The 23334-nt window shown below is 39.3% G+C and overlaps 1 protein-coding gene across 2 annotated transcripts in view; it reads right to left on the reverse strand.

Annotated features, from left to right (window-relative positions):
* Positions 1 to 15583, reverse strand: part of pdlim5a (PDZ and LIM domain 5a) — a 124328-nt gene extending 108745 nt beyond the window's left edge. The window contains exons 1-2 of one of the 2 annotated variants that reach the window (XM_088628622.1): positions 15432 to 15558; positions 14241 to 14376 (exon numbers count right to left, since the gene is read on the reverse strand). The gene's annotated coding sequence lies outside the window, so the exon portion shown is untranslated. Of the gene's footprint in view, positions 1 to 14240; positions 14377 to 15431 lie in introns of both variants that reach the window. The other variant, XM_088628621.1, reaches the window with a different exon arrangement.
* Between the last annotated feature and the right edge of the window lie 7751 nt (positions 15584 to 23334).

Here is a 23334-nt window from a genome sequence, read left to right on the forward strand (position 1 = left end):
TGCAGAGATTAAAGGCTCAAGCTGGTTTTCCACACAGGCAGTTCACTAAAACTGGAGGATTCTGTTTGCTCTCGAATTACTATCTCGAATTGGCCCTCTTCCAGGCCAATATAGTCTTTTTCATAGACAGCAGTCAAAAATGGAAAGCAAAGATGATCAACCATCACTGGGGATTCAGACATACTGCTTTTGTGAATTTCACAGCAGGAGCAGCACAAAACAGCATGGCATTGTTTGTTTTCACTGTTCTGTGAGCAATTCAAACCCCACTCACACCTATCTGAATCTGAGTTACAATGTGTTTAAGACTTTCCTTTAAATATTACTACATACTTGCAGACTAGCAAGGCCTAAAGCTGAATTATTCCAATTAAGTTTTATTATGCACTGTTTTATTAAAACATGAATATTACCAAGGTTTAATATCTAAAGGGAGGAGAAACACAATATCATCTATATTAACATAACATTAATATAAAAGGATCAAGAACATTAACTATTTTTATGACTAATAAAAAATAGGCGAGTATACTTAAAGAACTGTGCTTGAAACAATGAAGACATGAGATGCACATGATGAGTAACATCTCTGAGGTACAAAGATATCATCTGGAACATGTATAACGTTATTTATGCATCAAAGTCTGATTTACTGCATGTTGTAAGACAAAAAGAAAAAAAAATTACTTTGGCAAATATTTAGATCTAAAATTACACAAATCATATCCAGCAGTCATATCCAGCATTGTGGATAAACCAGCAGTCACAGATAAATAGTGTGATATAATGTGACATGCAAGTGTAAAATTGAGCATTGCATTTCTCAGTGACTAAGCTCAAGACCAGATGGCCACAGAGAAGTGCTGGGTTCGAAGGATGTGGTAAAACAAGAGCCGCTGAAGGGCAATACAGTGAACTTAGTAGCAGATGCCTGGCTCAAGCCTCATCTCCCCACCTCAAGCTCCATCACAGACATCCCAGGTACTGACTCATTCTGTGTCACCTTGAAAAAATAACTTAGCCTCTTCACATGCTGTGTTTTGGCTGACATAAAAAAAAAACAGATCAAGGTGTACTGTATCATAAGTGACTTTCCAGAAACAAGTGCTGACAGATCGGTCCCTGATATCTGTGAGTCGCTCCGGATAAAGAGGATCTTCCTATTAGAGCCATGTTTTCATGAAGTAATCATATTACAAATTTAACGTGCTTTCTGACTGTCCATAACAGCTATTCATTCTATGCTATGCAACAACATTGCTGTAACTAATCCTTATACTAGGTCCTATTAGGGAGACCCAAGAATTAGAGTACTGTACTGGAAAAGTCCTACAGCCTAGCAACTCTTGATTGACAGACGGCGCAAGGGCCTCCTCACAGAGACACAGAATTGGAAGAGGCTGACTAGGGTGTATGAGGAGGTACCTGGTCTGTCATGGGTACCCTGCATCAGAATCACTGTATGAACAGAGAATAAGACATCCATGCTTCACTGGGCATGTCTTCAAGGACAAAATCCTACAGCTTCAAAAATTGAACAGCTTGAGATAATTCCAAACTGGAGTTTATTAATCTTTATTTTTACTGGACATGTCTGTTTCAAAAGACATTTTTTTTAACATTTGATCAAGACATGCAGTAGATGCCAAATACAGATTTCCAACCCAAGAAATGGGTAGGAGGGCTACACTGAAAATGGTCCCCCTTTTTTGAAACAAAGGTAGGTTTGCTCCAGTGATGCTAGCAGCCAATTAAAAGAATGATACTTTGGGCAAATCATTCAACAACCCTCCAGCTATGTTATTGCATTGACACAATATAGGCTAATTGACTGTTACTTATTCTCATAGTGCATGGTCTGTATGAGGTCAGACTCATAATACTTTAATTTTCTAGGTGGGTCAGGGCTGGCTGGTTCATCAGACAGGTCTTGTGGTTTGTGTGGAAACAACAGACCTTGTTTGTGTAATGTGCGCTGTGCTCTGCTCATTGTGTCCAAGGCTTGGTTTGAAGGTTTCAAGGATGTCTCCTGCTTCTGGGAGCAGGGATGGGGAGGTACTCCAGTCAGGCGATTACTCTGGCTAAGCTGTCAGAGGCGCCAGTGAAAGCTGGAAACCTTACATTTCTGGGGAGGGAGGGGCGGTAGAACAGCCAGATGAGCTGCTGGCATGTTGGGAGATGTTTCGAAACCTTCCATTGGTAAATTGTACCTCAAATTACATTCAAGTCCTGCACTGCCATTCCAGCAAGATCATTCTTGTGCCTGACAATGCCTGGGGAAGGTTTGGAAAAACAAAAGATTTCTCTTTTCCAGTTTCCCATCCCAGGTTCCCGAGTAAATTCCAGCTGAACATCCAGATATTTGCTTAGAAGTGTAAACATAGTGGCAGAACTCCACCACCATACAGTCAGGGTTATAGTAGTAATTCAAGCAGATTGAAGCAAATATTAAAGCCTTTTTTTAGTTAAAACATCTCTTAAACATATTAAATTGTTTGATTTTTCCACAAATTCTTTTCCAGCATTTACAGTTTCTGGAAGAACTACATCCTTATGCTGAAGAAGTACAACTTGCTGCTCTAACGTTCTTAACATAACGGTAGTCTTGAACAAGAAAACCAGCACACAGCAGGTCAGACATCAATCAATGACAGTATGTAGAAGGAGCTCATTTATTCTTCTAGCTGATGTCTTTATCTAACCAATTAACCACAGAAAAACAACATGACAAAAACACTAAATTCAGAGACAAAGAAATAAGATAATAAAATTAACATGAATCAGAAAGATTCATTGTGAATGACCTAAAGCAGGAGCCACAGAAACAGCAGACCTTGATGCTTTGACAATAGTCCTTTTCACCTGGCACGGTCACAGAGCAGTCGGACACACCAAAAAGATAAGGGTGTATAAGAGAATGGACATAACCAAAGTATAAAATGTCTGTGTCATGAAACATTAAATTAAAGAAATGTCCAGCAAATGCAAATTCCATGTGCATTAACTATGGCTTATTTTGGGCTTCTCCGAATTGATAACCTGCCTGCATCCTGTCATGGAAAAGGTTCATTCTATCTTTCAATGAAAGACCAGAATAGAAACTTTTCACACACTGGAAAAGCTGGGTCATTACATAACACGCCGCACTCCTGCTTGATCTGATCACAGACTGCTGGAAGTCACCAACACTGCACATCCAGTACAATGCAATCATTGCTTAGAATTTACTCACAAAAACAGGTGAAAGAGACTGACTGGAAGAGGGTCTCTGCATTGAGGTCTCCTGCATTATCTGTTAGCTTGTTCCCATTATATAATCAAGATAAAATTACTATTCTAAAAAACAGTTTTATGAATAGGATGAATGACAACAGCTGAAAACACATACTGTACATGAAGAATTTCTCCTAGCAAAGTGAACCACCTCCCACAGAGTACCAATTCATCTACAATTTCTACCACCTAGTTTTCACATTTTTAAGATAATCAGGATTCGCCAATTCTTGTTTTTACAATCAGTTGATTAAGACTCAGCTTTCCACAAGCGACTCCTGTGCAGCACAAGAATTACAAAAATCTCCGACACGTCCACTGGTCGGAGTCTTTTGGGACACACTGCACGTGCATGTTGACAGGGCTCCACATGATCCAGTGATGTCCAATGTCATGATGCTGGAACACAGCTTGGGCTGAGTCTCTCAAGCTCATTGGGTCCTGTTTTAGTCACATATCCCGAACTGGTCAACCACACCCCTTCCCCTGCCCCACCTACAAAATGGGACACGCAACCTGTCCTGCACTGGTTGAAACCCTTCAAGGCTGTCGGGCTTCAGCTGTATGAGCTAATCACCTCATTGCTATGCTGTGCCTCTCCCAGAAAATACTCTTCAGATAATCCAATAACTGTGCACAGCTGAGTTTTTTTGTTAAATCACCTGGAACAATGTTATGTCAAACAAAAGCAGCCGTTCCATGACACAACAGGTGAGCCTGTCTCACATTTCAATGAACCTGGTCACCTGGGATGGTTCTTGATAGGAAAGCCCTGTCATACAGCACCTCAAGGGCTTCAAAAGCTCAGAAGGTACATAGATAAAGTTACAGTATAAACCGATCCAGCAATAGTTCCAATGTGAAAAACAGTAAGGTTTCAGAAACAAATTCCTTGGTGATTTTGACAGAGAATGACAGACATTTGCTTGCATCCAGAAGTTAAGGGGAGAGATGTTTTATTGTTGAAATTGTGTACTTAAATCAGATTCATTTTTATGCAAAACATATAAAGACACCATAATTTTAGGTCCTTCAAATACTGTAATCGTTAACAATCATAGAATATTGCAGCTGGAGGCTTATGTATAGTTACTGTACTTACAAATACTTCTCTGTAGCACACTCCTGTGTTTTCAAAATTAAAAACCACCTAAATGTGTCTTTCAGGAACTGACAAAATAAGTTAACAGTTTACCCCAGAATATATCAAATTTGAAATCTTCTGAAACTGCTGACAAACTTCAAAGGTTCAAGATCAAATAAATTTGCTTAAACAAATTAAAAGATTAAATAATCTGAAGATCAGTCAGTATAGCCCATTTTAAGTCTGGAACTGCTGATCAAGTGAATCTGCAGCTGGAAAAGTGTATCCACCCCATAAAAACAGAATGATAAGATGTTGGTGTATTAAATTGACCTTTGGTCTGGCACTGGAACACACAGTAGGTGTTTCATAATCTAAATCTAGACTCACTTTCCAGAAAGGGCATTTGAAAATGAAATATTGTCTCTTAAAAGACACTGAATAATCTCTGAGAGATTCTGAATCTGAGAGATTCTGAATCTCTGAGAATAAGTCTGAAATATCTTCACCCATTAACCAGATGGTCATCATTAAATAATAATAATAATAATTTCTTACACTTATATGGCGCTTTTCTGGACACTCCACTCAAAGCACAATGTGCAGCATCCACCTGGGTGATGTGACGGCAGCCGTAGTGCGCCAGAACACTCACCACACATCAGCTATCAGTGGGGAGGAGAGCAGAGTAATGAAGCCATGACTGGTAAGGGCCAATGGGGAATTTTGGCCAGGACACCGGGGTTACACCCCTACTCTTTTCGAGAAACGTCCTGGGATTTTTAACAGAGAGTCAGGACCTCAGTTTTATGTCTCATCCAAAAGACAGCGCCTGTTTACAGTATAGTGTCCCCGTCAGTATACTGGGGCATTAGGACCCACATGGACCGCAGGGTGAGCGCCCCATGCTGGGTACTAAATGGGTACTACAGTAATATATTGCATAATGTACATTCAAAAAGAAAGAATTTTTACCAATCTAGACAATCTAAATGAAATTGTGTCTTTCCATGGAGAGGAATCAACCATTGTGAAGTGGCCAGTAAACTATAGAGATCTTTAAGCCTTTTACTGTATAAAAAGTTTCAATTGAACAACTACCCAGGAAATCTAGAACTAAATAAACTGGAAGTGTCATTTCCATTTACCTCTGTGGTACTGTACCTGACTGCACATAGTAGGTCAACCGAGGGTAATAACTGTTGGTAATTAGATCAAACAGTGTTTCTGATTAAACATGCCGATTATAGTTAAGACAAGGTGGAAATATTTTAGGTTATGTTTCTGTTACACTAACCTTAAAAATATTAACAATGGAAAAACACTCCTTTGTTTTAAGAAGAAGGTGCTCACTACTCTGTAATTGCAAGGCAGAAATCATCTGTAGGACAGGATTTGTAGTTATGCAGTTATTTGCTTAAGCTCCCTCAAGGAAAATGGCCCTTGTCCAACAAACACAACACAAACTCTGGGGTTAACCACCACATCAGACATAATGACATCAGTCTGGGTGTTTGAGACCCTCAAGATTTTACAGCAAATAACTCCAGGAATCTGTCCTAGGATTCTCACGGGACTTTCAGTCCTTATATCTGAACATCCATAAATACCTCTATACTTCAGCTTTTATATACTGTTACAGCTTTAGGTGACTGAGAATTGTCTCCTAGCTTTTAGATAAAGTTTGTGACATGTCGCAGAGTAAACACTTCTGGCTTCAAAGCACAGCAGGACAGAAACACAAAATGTAAGATCACATTAAGAGCACAGAGGCAGAAACAAGAAGGACAGGAGAATAATAGAGAGAAAAGGTGTTGGAACATGAAGCTTGCGCCAGGCAAGAGCCCCAACTCCATGATCATCCAAACAAAACCTGACTGGAACGAAGTATTTGAACCTTGCTATTCTGTGTTTTTAGGGAACTTTGGTTTCCTGGGTAAAAGATACCCGAGTTAGAAATCTCTTTCCTGCTTGGGGTGCATTTTTAGAATAGGGAGATAGGCTCCCATTTATTTTGTGGCATTCGGGGTGCAGAGGGAGAGATTTAAGTACAGATTGCACTGCATTTATTTAGAGGTCAGCTTATCTCTTATTTGGCCCCTGTAAGTATTATTTAAGAGTTTCATACTTAGTAGAAGTCTTGGGGGGTTTTCTGGGTGATTAGGATGTTAGGCATCTGAAACGCCTGGTCTGTAAATACTATACATAGAGTAACTTGTGTGTTGTATATTTTATTGTGTGCAGTGTACTTTGTGTCTTGTCAATGTTAATAAACATTTACTTAACCAAGTGTCTATGTTATTACTCTTTTAACCAAAGCTGTGCCAGAGAACAAAGAATTCACGTACCTCTAATTATACCAGCTGCTTGGGAATATTATAGAGAAATCACTTACACATACAAGTTGGGGGTTATGAATAATTTTTATACTTATTGATTAAACCGCTCTGTCAATAACTGATTTGTACTATTTTTGTAACCCCCCATCTGTAACAATACCTTTTCATTCTGCAAACACTATGCTCAAGATTATAGTTATTAAAACATTGTTGATATGCAGATACATCCATTTGAAAGTCCATGACAATATATACACTAATGTGATACAAACACTTAAGAGACGTCATTATACTGAATATTCCAGAAATTCTGCTCAGAGATTACAGTCAACAGAGGCCAGAGCCGAGGTGATGCCTTCTGAGTTTGCTATTGTCTCCCAAATCAGTCAGATCAGAAGTCACTGAATTGAGATGTGCTGCATTAATAGTATTTTTTCGTTGAAAGTTTGCCATTCAACATTCTAGCAAAAGTTATTTGTTGCATTATAACACAATGAAATAAAACAGAACTTCCAGGTGGCTTTTTCTAGCATCTTGTGCTTTGCAAGTTGTTTCCCCCCAGGGATTTTTTTAATAAACCTTCTTTTTCTCAGTTTTAAGGTAATAAATATTATTTTGCTTTCCTGTGGTTTACCCTAAGCTAGTTGTGACAGTCATTATCACAATGCAAAGGAGATTTGACAGCTATTTAAGAGGACCACAAGAGTGTTTGACTAATTCCTCAAGGGAAATGATGCAGACAGACGACTGTGTCAGAAAGTCCAGACATGTCTGCTGAAGACAGTAAATCTCTCAGTGACTGAAATCAACCGACTAAATAACTGAAACAACTGTCTCATGTCTCACTAACCAGGAATGAGGTCCAGAAAAGTCAGAAAGTTCAAAGCTAAAAGTTAATGACAAGGTTAGTAACATTAATCTGGGCTTATTTGTTTAAAAGTGAGAGGGCTGCTGGGGGTCTTCCTGCGAGTTTCGTCATGGCTGAAGAGCAGAATATTAACGAGCTCTGAACTATTAGGAACCTTGAAGGCCCCTGCTCTACTGTATGTACATTTCTTCTGAAGCCTCCAGGAAACAATGTGCGACACAAAGTAGAAATTGTTTCTACTATTAAAAAGTAACTAAAACTCAGAATGTTTCAGAACAGTGAATCCATCATTATTAAATAATGAGTTTCATTCTGCTTTTCAGGGTTACGCACGCACTGCTTTAGCAGATCAGACAGCATATGCTAGATTGTGAAACATATTAAATAATGTGAATTGAAAAGAGACGATATTAAACCAGAGTCAGGGGCTCGCCAGTGGCTCAGCAGGGATAAGCACACATTCTGACACCGAGTTCAAACCCGATTCATGCCTTTAGCTTTCTGCAACTGTGATTCCCAAACTGCCACTGTGCAGGTAGATTATGATCAAGTGATGTCTTGTCGCGATTAAATGCTCCTCTCCAGATCCTCACAGTTGGGCCTTCCCATTGATCTTGGCAAGGAGTCGTGATCTAGTCTCCCAGGTGTGTCCAGGTTAGAAATGTCTAACGAGAACCCCAGACAGCAAGCTACAGTATGTTGATTTAGCCCAGCCTCACAGCGACATTACAAAGATGTTGTTCTATTGACAAAGGGGCCATAAGATTCCTTTCTCCATTTTTCTTTCTTGATTTTCACCAAGTTTGACATTCAGTGGGTCAAATTCATCACCTGTGCTCAATCAACTCAAACCAATTCAGTGATTATGCAAGTCACTTGAGTGTTTCATTGGTAAGTCATGAATGATCAATTATTAAAACAAATCCCCAAAACAATTAATCAAAATCCAAACACTGTAAACTTTATTTCAATAAAAATGCTCAAGGATACAGTAGCTTTAACACTATTCACCCCCTTTCCAATGATGCCCCCATTTTGCTGAGTTGCCAATGACATTTTAACATTTTCTGCAAAGATTTTTAATCAAAACCTGTGAGAAACAGTTTGAATGGACAGACTGAACAGATTTATTATGAAAGAAGAAGAACACCAAGAAAAACTGCAAAGAAAAATCCCTTTGCCTTCTAGTATTTCGGGTTACCCAAGGCCATACAGTACTGAACAACGTTTTCTAAGTAGAACAGCATTTTAATCCTTTTTAACACTAAATTTCCATCATCTGACCAGCTTTTACAGAGAGGATCTATTCAAGTTACATTTTTAGCAGCCAAGATTTACAACGGAAAAAATTCAAAGTGTTCTAATTATAGAGGGGCTTCTCATTGACAACCAGATCTCTAAAAACACAGGCAAGCCCATGGACACTGGTCTGGGCTTACGAGTCAGACTGCTGTCCACTTCCTATCCAAACAGTTGTCTCAGTATCCAGAGATAAAAGGAGCCGGATGGCAGGAACTGGGAAAGTTTAATCTTTCTGCATAACAGCTACGGAATAATATTTGACAAAGTCATGGTCAAAAGAACCAATACAGAACAGACCATGAACCCTCTAAGCACCATTGCCAAAGAATTGTTCAAATAAAAAAATTAAATATAATTTGTGGCTACTAAGCAATGATAATTCTGAAAAACTGTTGACCTTCAGACAAAGTCTACCTAAAACTAAATATTGTTGATAATGCTGTACTGCAGATTGCCAAACAAATACTACAGAGACTCAGCCCCTTCACACACTTTCAATCGTGAAGAAGAAAAGCAATACAGAATAGTGTGCTGTTTTTTTTTTTAACTTCCCACACCACTCGAAACAGAGCTCAACAGTGCTCAGCAAGAACCTTAGAACTGCCCCTGCCACACATCAAACCTGGAACCAGTCTCCGTGCAGCAGGCATTGGGTCCTTTTCCTTTGGAGTAAAGGCCCCTTTATAAATTCTACAAGCAGGACGGCTCCTAAATTCACATACATAGAAACACTGGCCCACGTAACAGAGAGAGCAGGGCAGCTCCATCGAGCGTCCATTCCACATACAAGCTGATAGCACCATGCGCTGAACATGCTTTCCTCTGCCATACTTTCGAGAGGAGCTGCATATTAACAGAGATAAAAACAGCCAACTTCTGTATCATTTTTTTCCCTAGTCATGTTAGTTGATTACAGCTCCCACCTGTAGTTCTCTTACTGTTAATTCTGTACTGTGTCTGTTCAAGCAAAGAGAAGCTGCAACACTCAAAGTGAAAGGGGTTCATTAACTGGGGCCACACAGAGAGGGCCAGCGCCACGACAACTAAACACCGCACAAGTAACACATCTGGTCGCCACAGAGTGGAAAAAAAACGCAAGTTCTTACAAAGCAAGACATGAATGTGTAAGACAGATAACCTCCAGCTTTACTTGTAAGCACAGGAATTTGAGCTACTGATTTCACACTTTTACAAATAACTCTGTACTGTGAAATTCATTATAATACCTCTCAATAAAAATGGCTTCAGAACAAATGTGCGACATGTGAAATCTGGTATTTGAGATAAAGTACTTTCAGGGGCCTGATGGATTATTACTTAAAAGATGCAACACAAATCCTGAAAGACCTTAAAAATGTGAAAAGGCTGAAAAAGATTTTGGTAATGCTTTATGTGAAGGCTTCTGCATAACGGCTTCAGAATCCCCTCATACAGAAACATGCAAATGATGTACATGTATATAAGAGGTCATGCTGAAAAGAGAAGAGAGAAAACACAACGTTTTGGCTGAGAAGCCTTCCTCAGGTATGAGCGAAGGCTTCTCAGCTGAAACGTTGTGTTTTCTCTCTTCTCTTTTCAGCATGGAATAAACCTATTACTTGTACTGTACCTTTACAGACTACGCAAGCTGACGCATCTACCCACCTGAACTGCTAAAAGAGGTCATGACATTTGTCTTAGCATTGTTTCTTGCTTTTAGTATAATGAGATGCTAAAATGAATGTCATGACCTCTTATGCATGTTTGTCCATGTTCCTGTAAAACACTATACATGTGATCATAACACCTTGTGTAACAGTTATGAAGGGATTAATAAGCCATTATGCACCAACATTCGATAAAACATTACCAAGATTTCGATTTCTAACGTTTGTCCTGTCCTTTCGTATTTCTGAGACGCTGTGCCAAACGAAGCACTCCAGCTTCAGAGAAAGAACAAAGGTCCTTGGGTTCCTATTTTGTTTCCTGCTGCAGCTGTTCAGTGCTCCAGCGAGTCAAGCTAATGCTGAATGTGTTTCTTTCTTCTCTGGGGCTACAGCCAGCTTCCTAGTTTTATTAGTGGCTCTCAGGAGTGGTGCTCAGGATTACATGTGCATCTCCAGTTTCTGTCTGGAATGGAGGTACTTCTGGATTTCAAATGGGATAATACTGGCAGGTTTTTATCAGAGCCCTTCACAAGCCAGTACTCTCTGTAGGAGGCACACATGATAAACGGCTGTGGTCTGCACTGAATAACAGGCTGAATGTTGAGCAAAGATCCAGCTCAAATAAGTAAATTTCAAAACCTTATTGTTTATTTGGCTAGACCAGGAGACACTTAGAAGAATCCATACACTGCAGGAGGTATTTTGTCAGTTGGAGAAAGAAAAGCTGATAACCCCTCAGTACAGTACCTTCTGTGACAATCCACACTGATACAAAACTGCGTTCTCTACAGTGCATGTCAACCAGAGGCCTCAGAACTGAATCAGACTGCCAGCAGCTACTCTTTACAGTAATTAGCTACAAAGCCTGACCTGACAGTGGAACAGATCAGACTTCATTCTGGTGATACTGGGACAGGATTTAACTCTTTTCATTGTGAAATATATGCAAATCCAATCAACGGGATAACTGTATTAAATGTTTGAATTACACTTCTTTTCACTGGTCTAAGCACTTGCAGGGTGATTTTAGATAGAGCTTAATAACTCTATATTCTTTAGAATGTTGGTAGAGGTTGCTTCTATGTAGAAAGACAAGAAGGTCGTCAGTTAAGTCATGCAAAATTAGAACACAAACACAGAACTTAGAAATGAGAGGAGGCCATTCAGTGTTTGGCAGTTTATTACCTTAGTGAAACTAAACTGAGAACATAAGACAGCTTGCAAAAGAGGAAGCCAAAACATAACCACTGCTTTGTGTAGCTGGAGGTCTACAAATTGAAAATCAATGTTCAATTGTCAATTCTGGAGTGATGTTTAAGGTTAGTTAAGGTTCTTATTAAGGCAGAATATTACCTTCATGTGGCTTCTTTTCAATCTTAATTTAACTGACCTTCTGTATGCAACTCTACTTACTATTATCTATCTACTTTACTGTCTGATTTAATGACCGCACAAAAGGCTTCAGAATATAGCACAAGTGTTAAAAAAAGTATTAAAAAAGGGGCCGAAATCCTTTGTAGAACATGAGTTAACATACTTATCACTGTTGGCCTTACAGGTGAAGTTTTGACTGGCATGTGGTAAAACTGACTTGGTCATTTGGATCTTTCACAGTTTAATAAGTATGCAAATATAAACACAAAACACAAAATAAAAACACAAGAAAAATTACAAACAAGAGAAAACCATTGGGGGCATTCAAATATCTGTTTTCAGTAGCTAATTGACCCAGGGTTTCATCCATGAAGGAAGCAGGGTATCAATTTCAACAATATTGGTGGGCCACTTGTTTCAAACTCCTAAAAGCATTTGTGTAAAGAAGTGCCTACTGTCCTAGTTTTACATGTTCTTTCATGGGTATTGTACAAGTGTAAAATGTCAGTGGTTCTGTAAGCCACAGTATGTTTATACTGTATGCAAGTGACTTGCCACCTGTAGGTACTGCAGACCTACTGTATCAGATTTTGTTGATGCGGTCATTCCATAAAGGAACGTTTTCCATAAAGGCAGTCAGGTCGAGTGGATCAGCACTACTTTTCTCAGCCCAAGTTCACAACCCTACATCTGCCCTAACTTTTGTCAATGTTCATAAGCACTCACAGAAATGAGCAGGATCAATCTCAAGTAATGTACAATAACATGCAAACAGGCCATCAAATGACCCATGACCCAGTGGTCATTGCTTTTGTACATTTGATTTATTTGTGAAATCGAGCTACAGCACTTTTATTAAAAACTTCAAAATAGGAAATGTATTACCTTTACGCATGACCTTAACAAATAACACTTTTAAATCAGATAGGCAACATGAAAGAAGCACATAGCCAAAAATTATCAGTATAACATGCCTGTAATTTTTGAGAAATTTAGTGTTGTTTACATAACTGAGTGAATTATAACATCAACACATACACTATTGTTCATCGTGCAGTTGCATATGAAAAGATGATGACAAAGCACAATTCCTCACTTCTATAACACAATGATCCTAAACACATTTCCCCAAGATGTTTGAGTTGAGTTTCAAATGACTTCCATGTAAGATATGTGAACAAGAATCACTTGTGTAGTAAACAAACACATATGTGTGTGAAAAAGCTCAATAAACACATTTTGTGTTCCAATAAATTTGGACATAATTTTACAAATTGATCCTGGAATTAGATAACTGCTGAATTACAAAGCAGTAATGGAAGAAACCTGCAGGCACTTATAGCACAAACAGGTACTGATGCACTACAAAGCAGATGCCTGCATATATACATCATTTTAACTTCACATCCCTGTCCAGGCTCATGGGCTGAAAATAAACAAAGAAGCATAAAATATCCAGCACTTGGTTGGCTGTAAGAGTCAAAGCCTCAGAAAGCCTTAAAAAGATCACATCTCTTCAACTGAGATGTTATTCATCAACAAAATGGTGTCTTAAAAAGAAGAAGAGAAAGCAGAGTTCTGCAGTATATGTATATACAGTAGTCTTTATCCCATACGCCTGACAGTTTAATTTCTTAGGAGTTCTTTATTTAAAGCTGTACTCATTAATATCTCAGTAGAAACTGTGTCTTCAGAAACCTCTCAAGATTGCACACTAAGAGATGAGACATCATGGATCCAGTGCCCAAAACCTCACCAATGGGCATTCCAGCATTGTGCAAAGTTTCCTTTCCACTCACATTCATCTTGGAGTTGGTTATTGGCAGGCATGTGGTTCCTCTTTTACCAATTGCCCAGTTCCCCTGGCCCAATATCAGTCTGTCATCTGGTCAAGCCACTCATACTGTAGTTCTAGGTCAACTCTTGTCTTCCATTTCTAAATCATAGGACCTTCAATGTAACAGGGCATTGTATCCGTCTCACCCACAAGATGTCCTGAGTAAATCCTTACAAATGAGGAACCTCATTCCAAAGTTTGGACCACAGTTTAAATTCTCCTCCAAGAGGGTAAGCATGTGGGTCTCTGTGAATAGTAGCAAGTTAAAAGTGACAACTGCAGCTGGCATTATTTCTGCTGCTGAATCCCTGACTCAATTACTCAGTTGTTCCATTTACAAAGTCACTACTCTGAATTTTCAAAAACTGCACTGCTGGTAAGAACAAATCAGACACCTTGAAGTCACAGGTATTTTCCTCATTCTACTCTGTACAAAAACTACAAAGCTAGTCTCCAAAACCAAAGGGAAACAATCACAAACAATCCTACTGAAAAATGGAGGAGAAATGTGTATTACCTGGTCTGCTGTATTGTCTCAGCAGACCCACTGTTGAAAAGCACTGACTTTATTTTTACACACTACACGACTTGAGGTGAAAATCACCCTCTCTATTCCGGGATGCGCCTGCCTCCGAGGTACCACTGGATAACCACTGCAATAGCAATAACAGTAACAGTATCACAGTACGTTCTGCTAGTCTAGGTGAATCGCTGAACCTGCTTATACAGTGATTACAAACTAAAGAAAGCTATGAGTAAATATATCATGCTTTTTTTTTCCATAGGGCGTTTTGTAACATTTGTTACTGGTGGGTGATAAATCGTCTCACCGCCCAACATTTCAGACTGCTGCAACACCGAAGAGGAAGTTGGAGGATTCATACAACCGTTGTGTGACTACACAGCTACTTGCGCTTTGATCGTGTTATTAACATATGCTGTACAAAACTCGGTAGGCAGCTATTTTTAAAGTGCATTTCATGATTACTACTTTGTACCTTGAAACCAACTAAAACACAGTTAGAAAAGGGACAAGGAGCGCTTTTAATATCTGTAGCTAGCTGGCGTTAAACGTATTTATTATATTACTTTAAAAAGCGTACTCAATGCTCAAGGTCCAGGATCATGATCTGTAATGTTTTGCGGATGTACTGTATACCGTCTAATCAGAGCGAGACACCGACTCGTGTCCCTGCTTGCACCGGCGCACCCTACCCTCGCCCAATTTAGCCAGATTGCAAACAAAACCATCACAATAAAAAAAAATCTCACCTAAAACCAGGTAACGTTAATCTGCGACACTGCGTCAAACAAATGTTAAATGTAATTAAGATTAACAACGTAAGTAACAAACAGGAAAAATGGTGAAAGAAGAGCCCAGTTGTGTCTAGCCGAAGGACAATTTGTCCTTTTAAGCGACAAAAGCGGAAAGAGGTCCGCACACACTTATACGAAACTGTAAAATATAATTAACAACTCGAATAAAACTCGGAGAGTTTCATTCCCCTAGCTGGGCTGCACTTGCTACTGAGCTCAGCCTTGTTAATGCTGCCCTGTAACGCCCCGGTGTGTTCAGTCAACGTGCAGCAAAGTTTCAAGACCAAGAACTTGTGCGAAGTCCCAAATGGTAGCAGTTAGCTTCAAAGAGATTTTTATCCAGTACCTTCCCCGTATTGTGTTACAGTATCGCCGTTCCCCTTTCACTCACCTTTGTCTGTGTATCTGGGTCTCCGTCCGGCTGACAGTTAACAGCTCCTCCGCGGCTGACGGTCTCAGAGCAGTTTGACTTCCGCCTCAGCCTGTGCTCCTCTCTGCGCCCTGCAGGAGGAGTGGCATCTCAGCTCAGGGGCCGGACCCTGCCGGACGCAGAACCCGGTGCCGGAGCTGCACGGAAATATATTTTCTGTTGTCTGCAGTTGCATAGTTCTGACAGAAAGTAGATGGTCTACATATCAAATAGATACTTTAAATGTCAGAAGGTTTGACAACAATATAACTCATGGGACAGGAAAATATACTTAAGCTTCACTTGAGATATAAAAATAAACAGTTCTTATGGGAGACTGGGGATTAAATACTGAAACAGAAATGTACTGTGTCCCCTACATCCCACCTGAAAATAACTTTTTTTAAATCAAATAACAATAATTTTTTAGAATTTATATCATGTATTTTACAATATCACCCTGAGTAAAGTACTGTATCTTCAAGCACTTCTCCCAGGATTTGAACCCACAGCCCTCTGGCCTACAGCCCTGGCTTCTACACCCTATTGCTCTCTTGTACTTAAACATTGACAATTTCAAATCTTAGTCACCAACAATAAAAAGGAGCCTTTGTAAGTTCTAACATATTTTGTTTGATGCTATTTCAGTCACACTTACTTCTTTCACAAATTGAGGCACATTGTAAATCAAACCTCCTCCCCTTAGTCAGTCACAAATTATAAACTCAGCACTTCGATGTGGATTTCTGCTTGACAGAGGCTTCTTGTTCCTTCCCAGTGGAAACCTGCCATTAAAACAGAGTTTGTTATTTGCTGTTTGTGGGCATTTCAAAGCTTTTGATTTAATCCATGCCTAACATTTTTTGTGGAACAAAAAAAAACCTCTTATGCTTCTGCAAAATAGTTTTCAGCAGGGGCTCGACTAAACCATAGTCTCTGGTCTCAAAACATTTGATTCCTTTTCCTTCTTCAGGTACGTACAGGGCTCCTATGCCTGCAGACTGGAGTCAGTGACAGAAATCTAGATTCTCTCCCATTATCTCTCTGGAGAGACATGATATACTGTACACATTTATGCACTATTAGAATCCTAGTTCAAACTGTGAATAATCTGCACTGTAACCCAGTGGACAAACTGTGTTAAGAAAGCTACTGTATTCAAGTGTTTCTTTCTGCCCTTCAGACTTCTTTTTGTAGAGCAGAAGTGACTTCAGGAAGATTAAACCAGACTTTTTAAAAAATGTGCAAGTCATCAGAAAGAGAGCAATAAAAATAACAGATACATTTCTATAGAAACCTATACAATATCTCTGTAATGTCCAAATTTAGCCGAGAATGTTCAAATCAAGTATCAATAAATGCTATACCTATGAAACGTATAAAGCCTACAAGACATTTTAAAAACAACAGTATGTAACATGATTTTTTCCCCTTTGCAACTCTCCACAGGTATCAGGAGTGCCCAGGCAAAATGCCCATCACTGAGCTTAAATCGGTCAAAATATACTGTACATGGACCTCAGGCCCACAATTCATCAAAGGCGCCCCTCCCAAGATCTGGGACAGAGCTGACGCAGTCCATGCTGCAGTGCCAGTTCTTGAGAAGGGGAGATGTGAATCCCAGCCAGAGCAATTCCTCCATGGGTTTCCCTTAGGGGGAATGAGTTAATGATCAGGGGTGTGTCCAGTGCTAAAATGCGGCAGTCGTTTTTGGAGCTCACGGCTTGGTCTAACAAAAGAATGCGGTTAGTAAGGGCTGTGTTTCCATAACCCTTCCTTTTATAGTAAGGTCTGCACTATCTGACTTCTTCTCACAGACCTTTAAAATGCCTGGGCAGTTCCTGAACTCCAACAGCCATTACCAATTTATCCAGGGGTTTCCAACATCCTGTGTTATTTTTGTGAATAAGTAGGTGCCACTGCATCCAAATTGCTCCAGTGGCAGAAAATGTGCAAATACTGTATAAGATTGAGGATACAAACAAGAAGAACACATAAAGAATCGAACATGCCAGATAGAAGTCAGATCCAGGAGCGGCTCCACAAGAACAGGACAGACCGTGAGACGAAGTGGGGGACAGTGTTTGTCACGCATCCTTTCATTCAAACCACAGCTGAAAATGGATTTCACAGAGCAGAATTTTATACATTCAAATACCTCTGTGCTGTGGTTTGGTAGACTCCATCTGTATCAAGGTGATTTATTCTCTCTGTACTTCAAATATCATTCTCTGTAATACCATTTTTCCCCCATCTTGCATCTTGCTCTTTGTTGTTAATTCAACAAAAAACAGAGCAAAAGATTCCTAAATTTTGATGTCATAGATCACTCACCATTTGGTCCATTTGGCTTGTTTAGCTACCAGCTGCTAAATGATTTGGAGATTTCATCTACAGTAGCTGTTTCATGAAAAGGGTCAGGACATTGGCTTCAAAAACATAGTTGGTCTGTTTGTTGCACAATCTCACAACACTTTGTGTAAAGACGTGCCTCCTGTTCTGAGTTTTAAATACACTTTCCATTCCACTAAACACTTCTGTAAACACTGTTCCTGGGGTTTCTGGCTAATGATTTTTCTCAGCTCCTCTTTATAGATCTCCTGTCACCGAGGACTTAATGCTCTGTGCTTCATTTCACCAGTTAATTCAAACTGACATGCCCTGCTCAGATGAAATCAGGGCTGAGCTTTGACATGAGCCCATGCTGTTGCACACAACATGCCCATTATCACTGACCTGTCAGAAGAGCACCCTGGTTTGAATCAGACAGGAAAGACATGGCCAGAGTTTGTTCAGAAGAGGACATCTCTTAGTCAAAAGGCCTGTCTTGTGCGAGAATGAAAAATAAGAAGAATGTTTCAAATGAAGGAATGCATCATCAGTGTCCAAATCCTGTTCTCAATGCAAGGATAGAAAGAAGCAACACTCAACTACCATAAATGCTGCATAAGCAGAAGAAGTCTAATTGGACCGCAATTTTTTGTAGTGTGTTAAGATTACCAGTGCAAGAGTATGACAGCAGCACTGGCTGAGTATACTGTAAGTATATGTGGAAACAATCTAACCCAGATATGCTTTTTTATTTCATTAGCAGCACCTTAGTTTCATTTGTCAGAAATGCAAAGATGAAAAGCACTAATCTTTTGGCGCCATTAAGTCTTATTAGACAGGAAAAGTATACGGTTACTGTTGCTTATGCTAACATCTGGGACTGATGAAATAACAAATTTAAAACACATTACATTGCGTTCTTGGATTATACAGATTATACAAGTATATTTCAAAAGACACTGCACCTGTACGAGGCAGCATATTAAAGTAAGAGGAACATGAGACTGATTCACCTTTCGGTCAGACGTTAGATTGGCAGCCCCCAAGTGAGCAAAGTCCACATTAGAGAGTGACTGAGCTGCTGACATGCTGCCGAGCTCGTTGCAGTGTTAACTCCATGGCCTTAATGAGTGTGGGCTGCAGACTGCTCTCAGTCCTGTGGATCCACAGATGCTCCAAGTCGAAACCGAGTACTCATGCAGTGCTATGAGATGCTTATTCCACAAACACGCTTCCCTGAGTAAGAGGAAGAAAGCTGGGGCCAAGCAGCCTTTCCCATAGGCAATCTCAGCCGGGACCCCATCAACTCAGCCTCACGCTCCAATCCTGAGGGAACAGGGGCCTTTCTTCAGATTTCATGCTATTAACAAACCCTAAATACGGAATTAAACAGCCTCCTGTTTGTTCTGTCACATCACCAGGGAGAATAACAACAAGTTCAGCATGTTTATTTATCTTGAAAATAATTACAGGATGATTTTTTCATGGGTAGAAGAAGATGTATGTGTCCGTCAGCATTAGCTGTTAATGCATACTTAATCTAATTGTTGTTAAAATGTGTTCCAAACTCTTCAAATCAAATGAATAAAAAAATGGCCTGAATTAAATTATCTTTAAGGAAAACACCTGATTGACAAAATCACTGCTTGAACATACTGTAATTGTTGCTTTGCACCAGTCCACAGAAAGGCAAATAGTCTTTTTCTAAAATCTAAAAGTATTTACACCAGATGCTTTTCTAATATTTTGTAGTGTTGAAATTGAAAACATTAGCAATAGGATTACTATTAGACTTCCTATCGTAGTCTTTAGTTTATCAACAAGGGGAGATGTGACAGATGTAATCAATCACCCATAAAACGCTGGTTTATTATTGTTTGATTACATTCTTGATAGTTGCAATGAGAATAAAGAAATCTGTGTTCTTTAACAAACCTTAACCTGAGAGGACGTGTGAACTTGTTTCCTAATTTTCTTTATCATCACATGATGGAACTGCTCTTAAAAAGAGAGTACATCTCAAGAATTCTCCTTGCAAGGCCAAAGGCAGGTGCTGAAGGCAAAAATATAGCTTCTCTGTCCATTCCAAACGTTGAACATATCAGTTCACAAAAACGGAAAGTGTCCACAGAATGTTATTGTAGATTTGCATTGGTTGGATTTTATTTAAAGGAATATCGCACTGTACATTTGAATAAATGACCCTCATGTTTTCTGGATGTTTGTGCACACATCAAAAATCCATAAATATTTCTGTTCAATAATGTTTTGTCCCTTTGTCATATGAGATGGAAACAAATCTGCGAGCCCCTGTACCATACATTCAATAGAACGTGATGTCAAAACTATCTCACAAGGTCAGAACAGTGGCTTCCCCAATATATGGCCACAGTATTAGTTTTCCTACCTGCACATACAGTACTGTAATCTGCATAGCAGCTGTTGCTTTCCCCTCTCACAAGCTGAGTAGGTGAAACTCCCCTGTGCTTCCTCTCACCCTCCTGACAGGGGACCTAGCTGTAGAAGTTTCTTAAATTACTTTTTAAAAATAAAATGCATAGCGTTATGTAGAGTAGATGATAGTGCTGTGCATTCACGAGCCAGTTGCCCTTACATCAGGGACAAACTATTTGGTTTCGTGATAAGCTGTTTGGTTTCGTTGAGAGCATTAGTAGTGATGTAATAGTTTCTCCATGACCATGGAGGTGTTGCTGTACGCAGGAGCGCAGAGGTACAGTAGCTTTTGTGAGTTTCTTTAAAAGAACAATTACTGTAGAAGTGCTTCTTACAATACTTACACAATGGCCCTCATACCTATGGTGTCGTAAAGCCAGATGAGGTTGCCAGTTCCTAGATTTTAAATTGTTAGACATCTATAGACATCTATTCCACTTCATGGAGAAGGAAAATCTGAAATCATTCCAAAATATCTGTGTTCCTGCTCAATTGGCTCTATTTATCAGTGGAGTGGGTATTTTTAAAAATCTATGATCCTTAAGAGATACACTCTTCCAATTTCTTATTCTTGAATTTTTTTAACTGGATGCCATTTTTGAACAGGACTTCCATTTCTACGCTCCTGAGGAAGGATGGTATCATGGTTCTTGATTTAACCCAAACACAGGACCAGTCACTGTCTTACATACACCCACTGCTGCTATTACAAAGCCAGTCTGACAAAGAGCAAGGTTGGAATTAAACCCAATCTCTTTTTAAAATAAAGTCTAATTTCCACTTAGAAATTGGTCTCTGGGAGCAGGCTGAAACAGACGAACTACACTGGGCTCGTTTTCCTAAGCCCCAGAGCCATTTCAAAACATTCTGAATTGAAATTTAAACCAAGTCTTTACAACAGGATGAGAAATTAATTTTTACAAGAGCTGTTCTTATCCAGTCCCTCCAGGGAAGGATGTTAGAAAATTAGGGAAAGCCAGTTGCAGCCTGTGGTATTGTGTGCAGGATGGGAAACTGCTTCTCTTTAGCATTGTATTATTAAGGGCACTGAGTGAGAGAATCTGACCTGGGTCAATGAATCCCTAGGTGTACAGTACACTCTGCCCATGTAGAAAAATGCTTGGCAACACAATTAAATGCTTTGTTTCTTTTTGATTAATTCATGAGGTTTCTTCCTATAAAAATGCTATTTTAACTTAATCACACTTCTCATGTTTCTAATGTTTAATGGTGGTGGCTTTGCACAAACTTTAATTTTACAGTCCAAAAATCCGAGTTCCTTTAGCCAAACAACAATATACCAATTAGTCAGTAAAAAGGACAGTGATTTTAGGAATGCCAGTGTTTTATTTTTGTTTCTGTGTTGCATGTTGGTAATATTTTCTTTTAAACGCAAAGCAAAAAAAAAATGCTGTGCATATTTGCTGATAGGACATCTATTATGAAAACAATTTACCAAGCTGGATAGAATGAGTGACTGTACAGCTGTGTGGAGACAGTGTTGCTTAGCTGGAGTAAATACTTTGCGAACCAGTTCGTGTAACGCTCTCACGAGCTGCAGGAGGAAGGTCAGCTGACGGCCGATCTTAAATAAGAAACAGTGCCGAGTCGCTCTTGACACGCTGAAAATACGCCTTCTAAATAAAAAAAACAAGGGGATAAAAGTGTAAAACAAGACCTGCTTTAAGAAAAATACATTTTTTTTAAATAAAACGTTCAGTTGCAAATGTTATGCCAGTAATCTGCTGATGATAGCTTCCTGGAGGCAATATGATAGCTTTTCTTTCCGGAGTGTGAAAGATAATTTGACCAGGTTCGAGGGACTGGTCGGAGCTCCAGGAATTGGCAAAACCCAATATACTTCTTTAATTGAGCTAGATATTCTCTATGGCTAGCAAAGCTACGAAATGTATTTTAAATCAAAACGTAATCAACCTGGAGACATTCTTAAACATCTTTAACAATGACATTCTGGATTCTTTAATATTTAACTAAATGACCAGTACCTGAACGCGGTACTAATTGCCGTAGGTAACACACACTATACTGTACAGTATGTAATCTAGTCCCTTTTTAAATTACCATGTGACTCTGGAACATATAGAGTATGTCCTTTAGTGTAACTTGGAGTTTACAAAGTAAAACTGGCATCTTACTTTGTTGAAAAAATCGAACAAGACGTTTACAGGTACCTTAGTGCACTTCATATTTACATTTTAAGACAGAGTATTGTAGTTTATAGATCTACACTGTTAACACAAGCAAGGCCTCAAATAATTACTGTTTATCTCGTCTCTCGTGACACTCAGGACCGTAAACCCTGTATTGCGCAGTCTACTAGTGTCATCTAGCGGTCACAAACTATAATGACTACTCACTGTTCCTACAGTATGTTGGGATTGAGCTAAGGAACAATATATCCTATCTCTGTCTAACGCAGAAACGCTAACTCATGCAGCTGTCTTTTACAGATTTGACTATTGTAATGTAGTGCTTACTGGTTTATACAAACACGAGTTTAACATGTTGTAATAAAAAGAAACAAAAGAAAAGAATAGGTGAATCTATCAAGGAACATCTTGACATCTTGACATCTTGATATGTGTCTGGTCTCTGTTGGTGTTTTACCTTTCCCTTAACAGAAGGCAGATGAGGCAAAACACAGGCCCAAGACTTTGATCAGAGCATAAGTGTTTTATTAGGACAAAGGTGCCAAGTCAGTTGGCCTGGTTTTCCCATTCCTGTTCGAAAGAGAAGGAATGTGACTTTGTCAGTGTTCTCATCAGCTGTCAAAGTGAATGCATTTTGGGTTATATTTTACATAACTTACAATAGACTAGCCCAGATTTGTGTTCCCAAGGCTCATATACTGTATAAGCCTCAGTGGCCTACGGTCCATATCCTGCCTCATGTCAGCTGTCGCCTCGCATTAAGTATGCGATTATGCTGGTGATGTGTGAGTAAGTGCTGTAAATACAAAATAGGAAATGCAGAGTATTTTTAAAATTTCCTGAGACCCCTTGATTAAAGAAAGCAGTCAATAAGGACACATACAGTGTAATTTAAACAGATGCAGACCTACAATCAGGTTCTGTGACAA

Source organism: Lepisosteus platostomus, chromosome 4, assembly GCF_059453375.1.
Source record: "Lepisosteus platostomus isolate fLepPlt1 chromosome 4, fLepPlt1.hap1, whole genome shotgun sequence".
Classification (NCBI taxonomy): Eukaryota; Metazoa; Chordata; class Actinopteri; order Semionotiformes; family Lepisosteidae; genus Lepisosteus; species Lepisosteus platostomus.